Source organism: Arvicanthis niloticus, chromosome 8 (assembly GCF_011762505.2).
Source record: "Arvicanthis niloticus isolate mArvNil1 chromosome 8, mArvNil1.pat.X, whole genome shotgun sequence".
Classification (NCBI taxonomy): Eukaryota; Metazoa; Chordata; class Mammalia; order Rodentia; family Muridae; genus Arvicanthis; species Arvicanthis niloticus.
Genome location: NC_047665.1, coordinates 15,865,054 through 15,883,959, shown reverse-complemented (window position 1 = coordinate 15,883,959; position 18,906 = coordinate 15,865,054). Strand labels below are relative to the sequence as shown.

Here is an 18,906-nt window from a genome sequence, read left to right as displayed (position 1 = left end):
TCAGGCTCTAGTTTTCACTTTCTTGCTATTGCTTTACTTCTGGAAAAAGTAGCTTAACAAATGTTTACTATGTTCTTATTTTTCTAGGGGGCAACTAGCTATAAGTGTCATTAAGCAAGTTGTGAAATCTCCAGTGTTCAGTTGGATTACACTTCTTGCAAAACAGGTAACCTTAAAGACAGACTTTAAACAGGGAGTCTCGGTTCCTGGTGCATATGTCTATAGTGGTACTTAGCCTGTGAAGTTTTTCTTTGCTTGTCTGTTTGTTGGTCCTCCCCTCCCCTACATTTTCTTTCCCCTCCCCTCCCCTCCCCTTCCCTCCCCTTCCCTCCTATGTTACTTCCTTTCAAAATATGTACAGGTGTTCAATATGCCAGTGTACTGTATGCCTCGATGGTGCCCAAAGAGGCCAGAGTAGGGCTTTGGCTCCCCTAGGACTAGGACTAGTTACAGATGGTTGTGAGTCAGCATGTAGACACTGGGGACCAAGAGCCACTGGTGCTGTTAACTGCTGAGCCATCTCTCCAGCCTCATGTTTTGCTTTGTGACAGATGATTCTTAACCCTTAAAATTTAGTTTCTTAGAGTAAGAAAATATATCACATGCTTTCTCCCACATGTAGAGTCCAGAGAGAAAATAAGATCCCATGGAAGCAGAAGGCAGGCTGTTTGGGGGAAGAAAGGAATCAGGGGAAGGAAAAAAAATAGATAGAAAGAGATAAAGCAGAGCTAGGAAGATTGTTCAGTTTGTACAGCATTTGTCCTGCAACCCTGGAGTCTGGGTTCCATCCTTAACTCCCACATGAGAAGGTAGCCATGTGGCACACACTTACAATTCTTGAGCTGGGGTGGTGGGGCTGAGAAACCAGTCCATCTAGCCTAATCTGTGAGCCAGTAAGATACCCTGTCTTTAAAAACCAAATCGGACAGGTACTAAGGAAGGATGCCCAGGGTTGACCTCTGGCCTTCACATGCACATGTGGTACAGCCATACACATGAACATGCATGTACACTCATGCACCTTCACACAGGTTTATGTACGTGCACACACAGAGGGCAGTAACATTATCCATAAATATTTAAATTATCCATAAATATTATTAACATTATATTATTATTATTATTATTATTATTATTAACATTATCCATAAATAAATGGATAATCCATAAATAAATGGGGTAAAGAGGGATAAATGTGACCAAAGCTCTTGATTTATATGTATGTCAATGTCATAAGAAGACCCATGGCTTTGTGTAATTAATACATGCTAAGAAAATGTGTCTTCTCCTACTGATCCTTACGTAGGAGGCTTGTGGATGCTAAGTGCTGCAGTGTCTCTAACTATAGGCCTTGAAAATTCTCTGGTATCAGGTATGGCCTTTTAAAAAAGCTTTGCCACATTGTTTATCTTGCGATGTCTAAAGGGGTCTTTGTGTCAGGTTGAGTGTGCAGGGACACATTTGTAAGAATAAAAGAGTATCTTGATACTCCATCTTTAATTTTCTTGGTGGCCAGACTTGAATGTACAACCTTATGCACACCAGGCAAGCATGCTATCGCTGAGCTATAGTCCCAGCCATATAGTTCCTGCCTTTTGTGCAGAGCCATGATTTTAGAATGTTCACTAAAATGAATTTTTTTTTTACTGTTTGGTGTTTCCCATAATCCTTTGGAGTCATGTAACCCAGTTTATTTCTGTGTCTTACTATCCTTTGGGTTCATCGGAGGATGAAAAAAAAAGGTTGTTTTTAGTATGAATAACTTATATGGGTGGACAGAGAATCAAAGACTTTGAAGCTTCTAATTATACAGCACAGACTGGGTACAGGCTGCTTCTGGTTAGCCCTGGGGTCCTCGTTAGCCACCACATATTCATTGCTTCTTTCTTTCTGGTAATATTTACTGAATGTCAGATGCTGTCCTCAGGCTGGAGTTCTAGAGGTGAGCAAGATTGACACTGATACAACTCACATGGAAATCTTAGTGAGTATCAGGATTTGGAGACCTCTTAGCTCATAAAACAAAGTACACAAGTTTCATACAAAATTGACGTTTTAAAAAGCATAATTTCTTTACAAAAATTACCCCTTGCTGGATATGGTAGCATGTACTTTAATCCCAGTCCTTGGGAGACAGAGACAGTGGGATCTCTGTGAATTCTCAACCAGTCCAGTCTCTATAGAGAGTTCAAGGTCAGTCAGGATGACATAATGAGACACTATCTCAAAAAACAACTGAAGTGGAAACTTAAGGGGTCTATGAAAAGTCGGTTGGATGGTGTTTTCCTGGGGCAAACACGTGAAGGAACATTTCCTTAAAGTGGACACAGGTGTGAAAGGCTAAGGCAGACTTGTGAAGGAACGTTTCACTGAAGCAGACACGTGAAAGCAAGCACATGAAAGGACACATGATGGAGGATTCTTTGCTTAACAACACACATGTATTAGTCTACTTTACATTGCACAGTTGAGCTGCATTTGTGGGGACTCCATAGAGAAAAACCCACCATAAAGCTTCTAGTGGTCTGCTGCAGTTTCTTGCTGCTTCCAAGGACTCGGGCTGATTGGATGCATGTGCTGAGGTAAGGGACGTGGATGACACGTGATGCTTGAAGGGTATAAATTGGATTCCATGGAATGATGGAGACAGAGCTTGGCTGGCTGGTACAGCTAGCTGTGAAACTCTTATGGGTCTCTAGTCTTCACTGATCTTTGCTTTCCTGAGAGAAGCACAGCTGAGAACTTCTCCTGGTGTTCCTTCGTGTCCCCCCTGCTGACTCATGCTGAGGCTGAGGCCTGGTTGTCTTTACTAAGTAGTGTCATGGCTCCTGATTTGTGTTTGGTATCCTGACTCTACTGAACTGAACTACTGATGCATCCATGAAGTGTTTGTGAGTAGACAGAGCTGCTGCTGCTAACCTGTGAACTGAACTGCCAGTTTTCAGACCACACAGATGAGAAAAATCACTTCTAAACAGGTCCATTTCTTCCATATCCTTTCTTTCCCACTACCTCTGGTGGATGGTGGGCTACAGGGGAAGGTTAAAGCATTTAAGAACCACCATTAGAAATAAGGTTTGAAAAAAAATTCAAAGTTACAAACAACACAAGACAAAGCAAATGGCCCAGTAGTTTCCACAGGAGTTCATACATTCATGCGACCATTGTTTATGCACAATGTTGTTTCACATTACCAGTGTCTCAGCTAATGTTGATGCAGTGGTCAAGACATGTTGGTTTGTGCACTCCTCGCTTCTGAAGTAGTATGCTTTGCCCGCCTTTGTTACGCTTCCCTATGCTTTGACTTCGTGCTTGACCTCAGACCACAGCTGTCTTCTGGTAACTTCTTCTGGATTTAAGAAACCCTTAATGCATTGTGCATTCCCAATTGGTTGCTGTGTTTTTGAGTATGTGGTGTGTCTTGAACCTGTAGCTAGAAAAGGAGGTGTGGAGGGAAATCTTAAGAGGTTATTTTTTATTTATTTATTTTTTGTATTCAGTTATCTTGCTTTGTGACTAAGTTATCTGGACTCTAGAGAACTGAAGGCACACATACCATGTGGACCTACAGTCCCCAAGTCATCATTCTATGACACCATCGGTGTGGATGACATGATGTTGCTTTGTTATAGGAGGGACCTGCCAGGAGCAAAGGTGGCAGCTTTATACTTCTCATTCCTTTCTATATTCCAGTGTTGCAATAGTGTCTCATATGCACATGCTCATTCAGTGTTGGTAAAGGAGTTCATAGATACAAACCATCCGCTATTTATCATAGGGAAGCACAGCTTACAAGACATCCTCAAAAGCCATGGGTCTGGATTTACCAATTGCATTAAAAAAATCAATCATACAAAATTTATATTTTTTATTGGCTTTACCATCCTTCACAAGTGTGTTACTAGTTATCTCGTTCTAAAGCTCGTATCTCTAAGACACAGTCAAGAGTTCTCTTTACAACCAAATCATTGCATCAACCGGCAGTTTCAAAAAGAGTTCTGGAAAAAAAATCCTTACAGATCTTTATTAAATCTGAGCCTCTCAGCCACAGAGATGAGCCCATTGGGAAGGTTTGGGCCTGGTACCCTGGCCCTTAGTTACTTTTCTCAGCTGGATCCACACATTGTCAAGCAAATGAAACCCCAGAGAGGAGAAGGTTGCTGTGTTGCTCGAGGACACAACTGCTAACTGCAGCAAAGATCTGAGGAAAGCGACAACTCTGCTTCCTTAGGATGCCTACGCAGCCACTCAGAAGATCTCCGTTTTAATTTTGTCCCTTTTATCCTGTGACCCAAAGTAAAATATTTCTTGGCATGTGAGCCACAGAGGAAGGTTTCAGCATGTCTCATGGACCACAGAATTCTCCCAGGTTTGTATCAGCACCATTCACAGCTGCCAAAGAATGTTTGAGGTTATGAGTGGAGTCTATTAAAGAATGGCTTATTATTCTATCCCTAGGTTAGCTGAGAGTAAAAACTATAAAATGTGTTTTGGAAAGGAAGTGTTTTTTTTCCCCTATCAAAGTTAAACAATGTGGTGCAATTATACCCCAAGGTGAATGGATTTGATTTTGATAATGATAACCTGGCATGCCCACATGTCTATGCACTTTGTACTAGAGGTAAGGCACTTTCCTAATCAACTGAGGAGTGTGAGTTCTGATTCCAGGCAAGTCCTTAACTGATTCAGTAACCTTCTATACTGCGCTGATTTGATAAGCCTGTTTATGAAGTACAAGATGGATCTGTCCCTGCTCTCCTAGTAACAATCTGTATGACCTTAGAGAAGCCACTTAGGTGCTTTATGTCTTCATTTGCTTATATATAAAAGGGAAATAACTGCCTCTGGGCTGCATATTATGGGATGCATTGCATCCTTCCTACTGAAAGCTTAATGCTCCAGAACTATGAAGATGGCCTTATTTGGAGAGGGTTTATTACAGATTTAATAAGTTGAAATGAGGCCATTAGGGGAATGAATCCTACTATAATTTGTTTAGGAAGGGGTGAATGTAGACATAGGGACCCCTGGGAAGAGTTTGGGGGACACAGCTTCAAGCTAAAGAAGAGCAAGGTTAGATGGCTATAAATACCAGTGAGGGAGTATGTGGAAGAGTTCAACTTAGAGCCTGGAAGGAAGCATGAACCCTCTGGACGTTGGGTCTCCTGACCTGTGAAAGTGGACATGTGTTATTTTAAGCTACCTAGTTTGTGTTAGTTTCTTATATCCACCCTGGGAAACAAATTGTTTTGAGGCTCAAATATAATTCTCAATATGAAAAATATTTATGGATAATGTTATTGCCCTCTGTGTGTGCATGTACATAAACCTGTGTGAAGGTACATGAGTGTACATGCATGTTCATGTGTATGGCTGTACCGCATGTGCTTGTGAAGGCCAGAGGTCAACCCTGGGCATCCTTCCTTAGTACCTGTCCACTTTGGATTTTAAAGACAGGGTATCTTACTGGCTCACAGATTAGGCTAGATGGACTGGTTGTCTCAGCCCCACCACCCCAGCTCAGGAATTGTAAGTGTGTGCCACATGGCTACCTTCTCATGTGGGAGTTAAGGATGGAACCCAGACTCCAGGGTTGCAGGACAAATGCTGTACAAACTGAGCAATCTTCCTAGCCCCACTTTATCTCTTTTTTAACCCCAAAGGGTACCCCCAAACTCCTCTAAAACAGACAATGTTGAGGAAAATCTAAGTTAAAAACTGTTAGAAATGTTTTTAATCATGAAAAAAATTGCTGTATTTTAAACCTTTTGTTCCCCCAAGGAAACTTGAAAGTCTTATTCATTGTACTTAGAATGTTAGCTTTCCTATAGGGTACCAACAATTAAAAACATGAAGTTCTAAATTAATAGAGGATGAGATATAACCACAAACATCCCATAATAGATCTAGTTCTCTATCCACTACCATAAAACAGCTGACACTGATGAAATACTGACTTCAAGTCTGGCACAAATATCCCTGTTAATTTAAATGAGTCTTTAATCCAAAATAGTACATGCATTTCAAAACTTACATTCTGCTGTAGAGAGCACTTATATAGTGAAATGTGGCTCCTTCTATATTCTGTATTAGAAAAACGACTAAGGGGAGGTATTGATAAAGCACACATGCCTGTACATTTTACTAGTTGTCATTATTTATTTTCAGTGTTTTCTAGAGAGACAAATGAGATCTAAACGTGTGCCTGAACACTAAAGGAACCTCAGAGGGTGTCTGGTTTAAATCTCTACTTTTACAGATATAGAAAGTAGAACATAGCGTTGAGTGGCCTGTTAAAGGTTGCACTGAGATGTGCTGACTGTATAGAATACAGGCTGCCTGACACCTGCCTGAAGCAATAGTAGCCACACAAACTTGTTAGTCCTTGGATCACTTATTATCTATGTAAATATATATATATTTCTTGAATTATTTGAACACTCCTTTTCTTATTTGCAAAATGTATTCAATAAAAAAATAAAACAAGGTTGATAGAAGCTAGCACACAGCCCAAACATAGGCTCCTGGGTATTGTTCAAACTGAAAATAATGTCCAGGTTCCCATTCTTCCATCCCCATGTCACAGTGATTATGGTGTGTCCTTTTTGTTCAACTCATTCATCTCTCTCAGAAACATTTCTTCCTTGACCCTGAGGACCTACTGCCTGATCCTTCTTTCTGGCTTTATTCAGTAGACATTTGTCTCACTCTGCTCCAGTTGCCTTGTGACTGGACCACACGTCCTCAATTGCAGAAAACATTCATGCTTCTTCTTATATCAGATTGCTTAGCACAATTCTCAGGGGAAAAAGCTATTTGGTATATGAACAATTAACATTGGTCACAAAGACTGGGGAGGTTAGTAAGGCCTCTGTTCTTATGAGTAAATCTTGTTGTTTCTGTAGTTGTGTCCAGTGATGGATCAACTTTCAGGCATCTACAAATCACTTTCTTTCCAATGGATAACTTTTACTGTCACAATTATGTCTAGTTTGTGGCACTAATGGGATGTATGTGCATGTATTAGCTGAGTCCAGGCTAACTATGAGTGGAGGGAGGGAGGGTTCAGAGTCCAGGGCAACCATGTCTTCATTAGACAAAACAGCTTAGACTCATGCCTTTGTTTAATATAAGCCACATTATACCAAAATTTTAAAAAATCAACTGTTAAAATACTAAATATTATAAAGCTATTGTGGTTTTTTTTTTAAAGGAGTCTTAGCCCATGGTTTGGTACACTTGTTTATAATTCAGAGATAATGGTAAAACCTCACAGAAGTTTTATGAACTAATAATATAGTGCCATGAGCATATCTGGTCTAATTATGAGTTTGATTGCTAATGTGGGAAATGGCTACTGATTCTTCAGTGTGCTTTGGCTTCTACGACTAAAAGTGGGAGGAGGTTGGTTGCATTATCGTTTTCTGAAGCTGTTGATAGCTAGGTAGGGCTTACTCAGAGACCAGTGCTCAGTCAGTCTTCCGGATAGCCAAAGGCTATCAAAGGATCTAGAAGAAACTAAGGACATGGACATGCATTAACTGTAGCGTGCCTGATACTAATAGTGGAGACTCTGAATAGACAGTGAACATCTTTCTTTAACCCCAGAACCCTAAACATTACTAATTTCTGGGGACAAACTTTGAAAACCTCAAATTATTTCTTAACCATGGATCTCTTCTTGGATGCTTCCTGAACTCTAAATCTCCCCTGGGATACACAGAGTTGAAGGTCATGATTCCAATCACGGCTGCCTGAGAAATTCAATTTGACTCTCCTGTTGTGAACAGAGCTCTCCCTAGGGCACAATTAATCAAAGCGAGAACATGGGCTGCCCTATGAAAGGACTCATACCAGTGAGCCCAGGCAGTGCTTTCTGGAAGCAACACATAGTACCAGCTAGTCCTACAACACAATCCCACAAAGACACCATTCAGTCCTTTTCACACATTCACCAAGACAGACACTCTTCTTGTCTCATAACTGTCATCTAAGGACACGGAAACCTTTGGACTTGCTTTTCATTCTTTAGTGTTCTTTAGCTTAACTCACTTGCCAAAAGGCAAGCAGTATATGCTATGACTAGAACATGGGTGATAAAGAAAACTGGTTTGTTTAGCTGACTTCCATAGGTGAGGCAGCTCCCTGTGTATGTTCAGATGTGACATGTCTTTAGATGAGGGGTTTTTCACTGTCCGCCATTCCTCCGTGACAGTTATTCTCCAAAGAGGCAAAATCCTGCCACAATCCAGAAAGAAAGAATTCAGGCACCACTCTAGCCTGAGTCCAGGCTTATGTCTCCAACAGTGCCCCATATTTGAAGAATGCATGTTAATTCTTTATATCTTCATTTAGAAATTGGCAAACCCATGCTCTTCTGAGTCGTGGACAAAATGGTTCTTTGAAACTCTGTATCGTCACCAGGTGGCAGGACCAGAGTCACTGTTCTCGGCACAAACAAACATGCACATGCCTAGCCTCCTAGGGTCCTAGTGAGTTTGTCTTCTGCATCTTTTGGAAAACTGTTGGTCCATAGAAGTTAGAAGGACCAGGCAGGAAACAAAATTCACACGCAGGTAGAATTATTAGTATGATTATAGTTCTTTTACATTCTTGGAGAAATGTCAACATCACTACCCCTCAGCAGGATTATACCGGACATCCTCCAAAGGCCAATTCTGAGGTATACAGAAAGCATCCTGCTCAAGCCTGCGTCTAGCACTTGCTGTTTTGGTTTTGCAAGGTGCTTTGGTTTTGCAAGACTCTTTGTTAACTCTCAAGTTCTTTCATTTGTTTGAGAAGCAGAAGTTCAGGGAAGCTTTCTAATTTAGTCAAGCTAATGTTTTTATTTCCCCCCTTTTAATAACAATGCAAAGAATATTTTAGAACCAGGCAAGTATCTAGATAGTCTTTCTTTGTGTTTCCTATTTTTGAATGCAGTGAGATAGGTTTGGCCATAAAGTAATAAAAAAATCTCCCTCTCCCTCTGACCAACTACTATCTGGAGACATTGCTTTTCGAAATTGCAGGTGAGCCATTATATATTTCTGCAGTTTTTTTTTTTTTTTTTTGAGCGTTACATGTGATTTAGTTATTTCTGTTATGACTTAATATTTGAATAATGTCACCACTTTCCCAATTTTCCATAATTACAATTCATTTTGTGAGGATTTTCTTAATAACCATGTGCCTAAGCATAAGGAGAACACTTGGTCTACTCTGCAAAGCGTCTGTCAGAGCAGAGACACAGGAGGCTGTACTGTTCGCTCCTGATTTGGTGTGAGTGGGGTATGCCATATGATACAGGATGGCTCTTGCCAACTAAGTCAGTAAAGAATTTTTATTTAACAGAATTCTGTTTAATGAGAAAGAGTTTTGATAAACAGTCTCGTCTCAGATGGATTAAACAATTGATTTACCAATACTGCTCCTGCCTTGACCCAGGGGGACACAGTGGATGCCACTTAGAATATTACAAACTCTGTGCCATATGCATGTTGTCTAGCCCATGCTTCAACCCTATCACCTTCCAGCAGATTGCTTTAGACAGGAGATCTCATGGGCAAGGAATCTGCAATGCATATAAGCTTACTTGCTGATTTAATACAAGAGAGTCCTAGACATTGACCTTGTCTTGAGTTATTCTAACTTGGCAGGGCTGTAACACTGCAAAGACCTGCAAATCCCCTTTTAACAAGGCTACCTGAACCAAATGGCCCCGGTCCAAATGCATGGAAATTTAAAAATGTCCAAGAGATCAATGACGAACAGTATTAGCAGGAAGACTGATGTGACACTTCACTTTTGGGTCTATTTATTTTTCCAGTCAAGGCTCTGTCTCCAAGTGAAGTAGCTGCTCTGTTATCACTTTATAAATTGCTGCGCATATTATTTAAGTAATGACCTGGAAGAAGATATTCAATCTGAAGATGTTACGGGTACCAAATGCCCCACTCAAATCCCCAGATGTTCAATTATTTGAAGAAAAGTACTTCTCTGAGCAGGTTGTATTTTTAATTTTTTCCAAAAACAGCATCGGCTATCATAATGTCCACTGAGCCCTGGTCCTTGAAGTACCCCCAGGCATTGTGGGTCCACTAAAGTGGTTCTCAAGGCGAGAGGCAGGCCAAGAATGGAATGCAGGTGCTTCTGATTCTGCTTATGAATCCTTTCTTTCATCAGAAAGGACAAAGCCCTGTGATTTTTTTCCAGGGTGGGAAAGAAATTGGCAACACCTATCATCTTGGCAGTTAGAAAGTCTAATTTGGCAGGATGAGTAGTGTGGCCCGTGTAGAAATGATCTTACACGCTCATTATATAGCCTGTCTAAAATGGCAGCCAAATGCACACTGGTACTCTAGTCACAGTTAACTGAGCACAAATGGAGGGAGAGTTTGCCTGGATTACACCCATATTATGGTGCATTTAATATATCAGTCATCAAAGGCATGAAAAGGGAAATATGAAATGTCTATGTACATATCACCCTCCAAGCAGAGGGTGCACATCTACTGTTTTCTGTAGTTTCCTTCCAATTTCTGTATGATCAAGGTCAAACATTCTTAAGTAGAAGCTTAAAAGCAGTAGAGGGTATGAAAAGTGGGCTGTAGACAGAAGCAAAACTATTTGTGTGGAAGATCTGAGATCCTGACGGCAAACGTTCCACTGTGTGTGTGTTCTTCATTGTAACGTGAACAAGTTGAAATCTGTGGTTTCTTAGTTTATATTTATCCTATTTTCTATAATAATTGTGGTTCAACCATAAAAAAAATGTATAGACTAACTATAACATTTCAGGTCTGTATTCACAGGCTGGTTACTCGGCTTGTCCAGGATGTTCTTGCTCTCAGTTTTAAATGTGCCAAAGTTATTATAAAGATAGATAAAAAGCTTTTCTTTGAGAAGGTGTTTGGAGAGGTATTGATGGTTCAGTGCATATGAAAAGGGGAATGTGCTTTCATTTGGGGTTGGCAGGCATCCCGCCAAAAATGAAAATCAAGGTATAACTGGTTCATTGAATAAGTTGGGTTCTGTAGACTGAGCACAAAGCAAGGCAGTGTGATTTTCTCATTCAAAGCGCCTCTGCAGTCTGTTGGGTTATTTTGCGGATTAGTTCCTTCTCTGCCCTTGGATGAACCTTCAGGCAGGTCATACCTCTCAGATAAGAAACAAATGGTCCCTTGTTAGGGAATTAAAACATTACTCTCTGATCCAATAATCACACAACTCCAGCCCAGTCCCAAAAATTAAAGGGGACCTCACATGTGTATCCAGATTCACCTCCACTGCACTGTCTGGGGTCTGATCCAGACCTGAGAGTCTAGAGAAAGGTCATAGGGGTTTACTGAATCTTTTCTAGATGTGTTTTTTGAATCCTGTGGCTTTAGAGAAGATGAACAATAGGAAACAGGAAGACATACCAGCTTGACACTGCTGTGAGCTGCCATTGAGGTCACAGAGACATGGCTGATGGCCTATGTGTTGGGAGACTTGAGGAATGACCAATGGGTTGTACAACTATGGATGGATGCCACTATGACAGCTGATCCCTGGGCTCTTTATATCTGGGAACAAATATCTCAGCCCCATGTTTTTTGCAGCTTGATGCTCTGCAAGTATGCAAATAAGACTTGCTAAACACAGCAGGAGATAGTTTGAGATTTGGGACTGGATTTAGAGTCAAGAGAAAAGTTGAGGGTGTCCCTGCCTTTGTTAGTTTCCAAGCTTAAAAGAGGTCCCAGATAAAAGAGGGATAATTTATAGCTCGATAAAGTAGACTGGGCAGAGGTTTACTGACAATTGAGAACTAACCTGAGCTATTTTTCACTTTGCTCTGAGACAAAGGAAATGTTGCATCTTGCATTCTCCTTTAGCTATAAAGTCCTGAATTTTTATAGTGAGGATCTCTCTTAAAATACGTGTAGATGTGTGGACATTTTTTTTTTCTGTATTACTAATTAAACACTGCCATCAAGGATGCTCCTGTGAATTCTGAATAGCTACATTTCTGTGCTGGGATCAGGGAATTCCCAGAGGTCTCTGAGAAGAGTCATAAGGAACTCCAGAAAAATATATGTGAAATAAATAAACTGGAGAAAGAGTGAGGTCTTCCAGAAGCCTGGTTTCCCTGATCCTGTATCCTCTTGTCATGGACCATGACTGAAAGCAAATGGCTGTAAAAACAGGAACCTTGGTTCACACTTGTGATCCTGGGACTTGACAGGAGTGTCAAGAGTCCAAGGTCATTCTCAAGGACATCAAGAGTTTGAGGCTAGCCTGGTCTACATGAGACTCTGTCTCAGATGGGGTGGGGGAAGTAGCTATAATGAAAGCTCTGAGTCTGAATATATGAGGAAGAGGTCATGGCTAATGATTCACATTAATTAATGAAAGTGGCACAATTTGGGTCCCATTCAAATAACATGGGTACAAATAAAAATCTACCCCGGCTTGCTTGCTGCAGATCATTCTCCATTCACTTTCTGTATAAATGTGGACCACTCTTATGTTTAGGATCAAGAAGTAAAAGATATACATGAGAAGGAAAAGCCTTTCTTATACTTTGCACTTAGGTAGAAAGTTTCCATTCTTGGCTGTTTTAAAACATCTTTTTTTTCTCTCCATAAACATTGGTGTCCCAAGATTTTGTCCATAGCCTCAAGTCAGAAGATTAATGATCTGCTCCCAGAATGATCTCAGTGAGCCATGGATGTCCACAAAGATGCAACTGTAAAGCTCTGTGGTTATGGTTATGATTCCATGGCCCTCTGTGGATACCTGGGCTTTGCTTAAATGTTGTTCATGCAGTACAGATGACTTTCAGTGGCGTCTTTACATATGTTGGTGTTTATACATTCTTTCAAGTTGGGACTAATGGCAGAATGGCGGCCCCTTCATTATTTTCCCATAAGCATCCCTTCTACCAGAAACATCTGGAGTCTACATTTCCAGTGAGTCCGAGACTCCTTCTCAGTTTAGGCTCCCTATAGTCAGGTTCACCAGCCTCAATCTGCTGACACATGGGCTGGATAATTCCTTGTTGTGGAATTATGCATGTGTGTTTATGTGTGAACGGTGTGCTTGTATGGTGTTTATGTGTGTATGGTGTATATGTGTATGGTGTGTGTTTAGGGTATGTGTATGTGTGTGTGGTGCTTATGTGTGTATATGGTGTATATGTGTTTATGTGTATGTGTGATGTGTGTTTATGGTGTGTATGTGTGTGTTTGTGTGTATGGTGTGTGCATATGGTATGTCAGTATGGTTTTATGTGTGTGTATGGTATGTCAGTATCGTTTTTATATGTGTGTATGGTGTGTATGTGTTTATGTGTGTATGATTTGTGTTTGTGTGTGTGTATTATATGTATGGTATGTGTTTATGTGTGTGTGTGTTTGCTGTGCATGGTGTGTGTTTATGTGTGTGTATTATGTGTATGTGTATGGTATTTGTTTATGTGTGTGTGTGCTGTGTATGTGTATGGGGTGTGTTTATGTGTGTGTATTATGTGTATGTGTATGGTGTGTGTTTATGTGTGTATATTATGTGTATGTGTATGGTGTGTGTTTATGTGTGTGTGTGTGTGTGTGTGTGTGTGTGTGTATGGTTATGCCTCTTTTGCCCTGTTTCTCATTCTTTCTCTTGCAGTACTTAACTGGTGATCACACCCAGGGCCCTGCACACACCAGGCAAGTGCTCTGCCAACAAACATTTTATCTCAAGTTGTTTTCCTTTAATCAGGAAAATTAAATTCCTATGTCAAAACATATTTGTGTGTCAATTAGCTTATTTTTGTCTCAAGCTTTTTTGAAGCCATTTCCCCAATGATACCGATTAACTCAAATACATATTCTTTAGGTTCTGTCTTGTTCTCACAGACACTCTTACAAAAGGACTATCAGAGAAGATCCCTGGAACTGGTCAGACTCCCACAAGCTTGTTAGGAATGAGGGGTTGGCACCCACAATGTGACTAAATGTATTTCATAGATCATAATTGTGTATGTCTAAGTCATCCATTGGTGGTACAATTAGTACAGTGGATTTTCCCCTGGCAAGGAAGCCTCAAAGAGAGGACACTGGTTTGGATAACTTACTAAGGAAGTTGTCACATGTACCACAAAGGAGAGAGTGAGAAAATGAAGACAGGACATGGTGAAAACCCAAGAGTCGGTGATAGTGAAGAGCTCACATGGCAGGTGACTGACCCTCATCCCATGGGAGAAAGACCTTCAACTAAAACCACTTTTGCCTCTGGATACGTGGTTCAGTTACAGGAAATTAACTTCCTGTGCCAAAGGCATATTCTCGGGTTATTAGCTTCCTTTCATCTGGAGAATTTCTGAAACTGTTTTCCTTCCTAATAATAATTAACACAGACAATTGACTTAAACAGGTTTTCACTTGTAACCTTCTTGGGGCAGCTCACATCTAAAAACTGTGGCACAGGAAAACTGGAAGCTGCAAATTTCCCTTCTGACCTGTCCCTTGATGGCTGGTGATTGTCACTGAGTGTAGACGTGGGGAGGGGTGGTTTTATGCATTGAACAAGATACCACAGTGCTAAAGAATGTTCTCATGCAGGTGAACAAGGAGTTTTAAATCCCGGAGCTGACAAATGTTTCCATTCTTTCTTTTCTTTTTTGTTTGTTTGTTTGTCTGTTTTATTTTCAGATTTTATCCCCTTACCCCATTCCCCCCACCACCCAGGAACCTCCTATCCCATCCCCCCTCCTCTTGCCTCTATGAGGATGTGCCCCCACCTACCCCCCCTGACTCCCACCTCGCCACCCTCAAATTTCCTCACACTCAGTATTCAGCCTTCATGGGACCAAGAATCTCCTCTCTCACCTATACCCGACAAGGTCATCCTCCCCTACATATACAGCTAGAGTCATGGGTCTCTCCCTATGTGCTCCTAGGCTGGTGGTTTAGACCCTGGGGAGCTCTGGTTGGTTGGTATTGTTGCTCTCCTCATGGGGTCACAAACCCTTTCTGCTCCTTCAGTCTTCTCTCTCCATAGGAAACCCTTGATCAGATCAGTGGGTAGCTGTGAGCATTGTCCTCTGAATGTGTCAATCTCTGGCAGACCTCTAAGGAGACGGTTAAATCAGGTTCTTGTAGGCATGTACTTCCAGCCATCCACATCAGTGTCTAGCTTAGGTGACTGTACATGGGATGGATATCCAGGTGGAATGGTCTCCAGATGGCTCCTCCTTCAGTTTCTGTCCCACGTTTTGTTTCCATATTTGCTCCCTTGAGTACTTTTGTTACTCCTTCTAAGTAGGACTGAGGCATCCTCTCTTGGTCTTCCTTCTTCATGAGCTTCATGTGGTCTGTGAGTTGAGTCTTCGCTATTCCAAGCTTTTGGGCTAACATCCGCTTAGCACTGAGTAAATACCATGTGTGTGTGTGCGCATGTGTGTATTTGTGCATATGTGCATGTGTGCATGTGTGTATGTGTGTGTATATGTGTGTATGTATGTGTGTGTATATGTGTGTATGTGTGTGTGTTAGGCCTGACAAGAGAGGTCTAATCTCCATTCCACCTTCACCCTTCAGTCACTTACACAGGTGGGAGTGATAAACAGGCCCCAGGCCCTAGAGAGATTTACATACTAATGAGATACCTGAAGGCCAGAGGGTAGAGTCAATTAAGTATTCCTCCCTAGCCCCTCCCCCTTCTTCCCCTCCCTATTTAACTCAGGTCCGCCCTGGGTTTTATGGGGTATGCATCCAGATCCATCCACCATCCGTCAAGCCAATAAACTGGTTTTGGAAACCCAAGGACTTCCTCGTGTGTTGGGGCCTGCGCCGGGAGGAGCCATGGAGCAGCCTTTAGTTAGCAAGCAGCCGGGCCTAACTTCCAGCTGGAGGAACCCAGGGCGTTCCCAGCCAACTACCCACAGTGTGGCATGAGGAACTCTGGATTCCCCAGCCTTTTTTTTTTACCTACGTGTGTGTATGTGTGTGTGTGTGTATGTGTGTATGTATGCATGTGTGTGTATGTGTGTGTACATGTGCGTGTGCATGTGTGTATGTGTGTATGTGTGTATGTGTGTGTACATGTGCGTGTGCATGTGTGTATGTGTGTATGTGTGTGTACGTGTGTGTACATGTGCGTGTGCATGTGTGTATGTGTGTATGTGTGTGTACATGTGTGTGTGTGTGTGTGTGTGTGTGTACATGCCTGTGTGAAGTCTCAGAACAACTTTGGGTGTTACCAGCAGGAGTCATCCACAACTCCCTTTGAGACAATGCCTTACATTGGTCTGGAGCTCACCAATTAGGCTAGGCTTGCTGCCCAATGAGCCCCAGAGATCCTACTGTCTTTGTCTCCCCAGCAGTACAATAGCAACAGTATGCCACAGGCCCAGCTTTTGACATGGAGATTGGAGATTGAACTTAAGTGTTCATGCTCCTGTGGCTAGGACTTCACCTACTGAGCCATCCCCTCCTTGCCCCCAAATTTATGCTTTATTCTTAATTGGTATACATATTTATGTACATGTACATATTTATGGAGTACATATGTACATATTTATGCCATGTGACTTTCTGCTGATTGGATTTTAGCCATTTCAATATATGTTGATCAGGGGTTTCATTCTGGTCTCAGATTTTCATTCGCTTATGACAAGTGGTGCTGAATAGTTTTTTAAAGGCTTGTTTCCCTTACACATTTGTTAAGTTTTGGTCAAGTTTATCTTCATAATTTTGCCTGTTTTCATTTCTTTACTCTGTTTTCTGTTTTGTTTTGTTTTGAAACAGTGTTGTATAGCCCAGGCTAGCCATGAACTCTGGATTTCTCTGTTTTAAGCTCACTTCCTTGTGTTGGGATTATAGGCACATGTTGAGTATCCAAAAAAATGTTGAGACCCGCACTAGTCCCTGTTTGGGCATCAAAAATGTTGGGGCCTAGGCTGCCCCACTTTGGGCGGCCTAAAATGTTGAGGCCCTCTCCACTCCAAGCTTGGTGGCCTCTGTATCCAGGCCCAAGCTGCTGCTCCAGTCCGAGGGTCAGGGTTCAGCAAGAGAAAGAGTGAGGACTCGAAGAATGGAGACCAGACAGAGTGTGCTTCAATCCTGTTTATTCTTCAGTCTCTTTTCCTAGTCCAAGTCCCAAGTCTTGAGTTCCTAGTTCCTAGTTCCTAGTTGTACTCCTTGAAGTGTCTGATTCTCTGTTATTCCAAATTGTTCTGTACTCTCTAAAGTGTCTGATTCTCTGATCTCCCCAAAGAGTATATCTCTCTGCCGTCTGCCTCTGCCTTTTATATTTCTCACTTCTCAGCCATGCCTCTAAGTTACACCTTTAATCATGCCCTTAGGTCTTGTCTCAAAATCTGATCTCTAGGTCACACTCTTAAGTCACACACCTTTAATCTCACACACCCAAGGAAAGTCCTGGGTATCCAAAGCAAGATGTTATCAGAGTGTGCTCAGCTGTTGTAGGCTATTGTAATCCAAGTCTCATGTCAGTGTATATGGCTCAAGATGGCTGCAAAGCTGATAGCCGCTTTCTTCTAAAAGTCGGCCCCCAACAGGCACATGCCACCATGCCTGGCTTGGTTTGTTGCCTTTTTATTTAAGGTTTTAAAACCTTATTATATTTCTAGATTCATTATTATTATTTATTATTATTATTATTATTATTATTATTATTATTATTATAGATACAAGTTATTTACCATATATGTGATTGGCAAGTATTTATTCCATTCAATAGTTTGTTTTTTGTTAAATGTTGTTCACAGAGCAGAGTTTTTCATTTGAATACTATTTAATTAACCAGGTTTTGAATGTCGCTAGTTGGGTGTACGGTGCTTTGTCTAAAAACTCATCTCCAGATCCTTCATTATAAAGATTTTTCCCTATACTTATTTTTCTGTATTTTAAATGTTTGTCATTTGATGTTTCCGCCTAATATTTATATTGATACTAAGTTAGTTTTCACTTTTGTATACATCTAAACATATAGAGGGGGTTTTTTTGCCTCTGGGCATCTATTTGTTCTATACTATCTGTTGAAGACATAGTACTAGATTGTCTTATGCCCTAGTCAGGAATCTACTGCCTCTATTTGTGTCTTCCTATTTCTGGACTCTGAGTTCTATTTTAATGACCAGTTTGTTTATCTTTGTGACAAAACTACTGTATCCTAGTCATCATAGTTTATATTCAATTGTACCTGGGGCAAGGTGAACTGCATATCTTAATTTTCAGAAGTATCTTGCCTTTTCCTTTGATTATCAGGTTATTTTGCTCTGATACTCCACATCATCAGAACTTCTTTGTGTAACTCTACCATGTTCTGTGGTATTGTTTCATTTACAAGATTCTCAAGAACAATGGTTATTAATACACACACTGTGGTGAAGACTTTCTTCAGTGAACGTTAGCTGTTATTACTATCATTATATCACCACCAACTCTACCCTACAGGACACATAACAATTCCATTGTAATGCATCAAGCTGCTTTGAAACTGGAGAAAGCCATGCGGATGTTAGCTTCCTGTTCTCTCGTTTGAGATCAGTGCTTACCACATGCAGTTCCAGATGATGAGGCAAGAGGATGTCCCTGAGACTGTAGGATGACAGAAAGTTTATTGAGTAGTACTCAACAATAATCTGACAAAAGAAAAAAAAAACCCAACTAATATGTGGATGAGACCAGAACTCTGTTCATTTAAATATATTTTAAAAAACAACTGTGTGTGTATGTGTCTATGTGCCCATGTGTGCCCTGTGTGTGTGTGTGGTGGTCAGAAGACTATTTTAGGTGTTAATTTTCATCTTCCAGCTTGTCTCTCTCTTCTTTGCCATTGTGTTCACCTGGCTAGCTGGCCCCTGAGCTTCTGGAATTCTCCTGTCTCCATCTCCTGTCTCCTGTCTCCCATCTTCCATCT

The 18,906-nt window shown here is 41.1% G+C and overlaps 1 long non-coding RNA gene across 4 annotated transcripts in view; it reads left to right on the top strand.

Moving 5' to 3' along the window:
- LOC143443272 (uncharacterized) overlaps positions 1-18,906 on the top strand; it is a 394,599-nt gene that overhangs the window by 47,712 nt on the left and 327,981 nt on the right. Inside the window, exon 1 of one of the 4 annotated variants that reach the window (XR_013112090.1) lies at positions 89-166. The exons of the other annotated variants lie outside the window; for them this stretch is intronic. This is a non-coding gene — a long non-coding RNA (uncharacterized LOC143443272). Of the gene's footprint in view, positions 1-88; positions 167-18,906 lie in introns of those variants that run through there. 4 annotated transcript variants of the gene reach the window in all.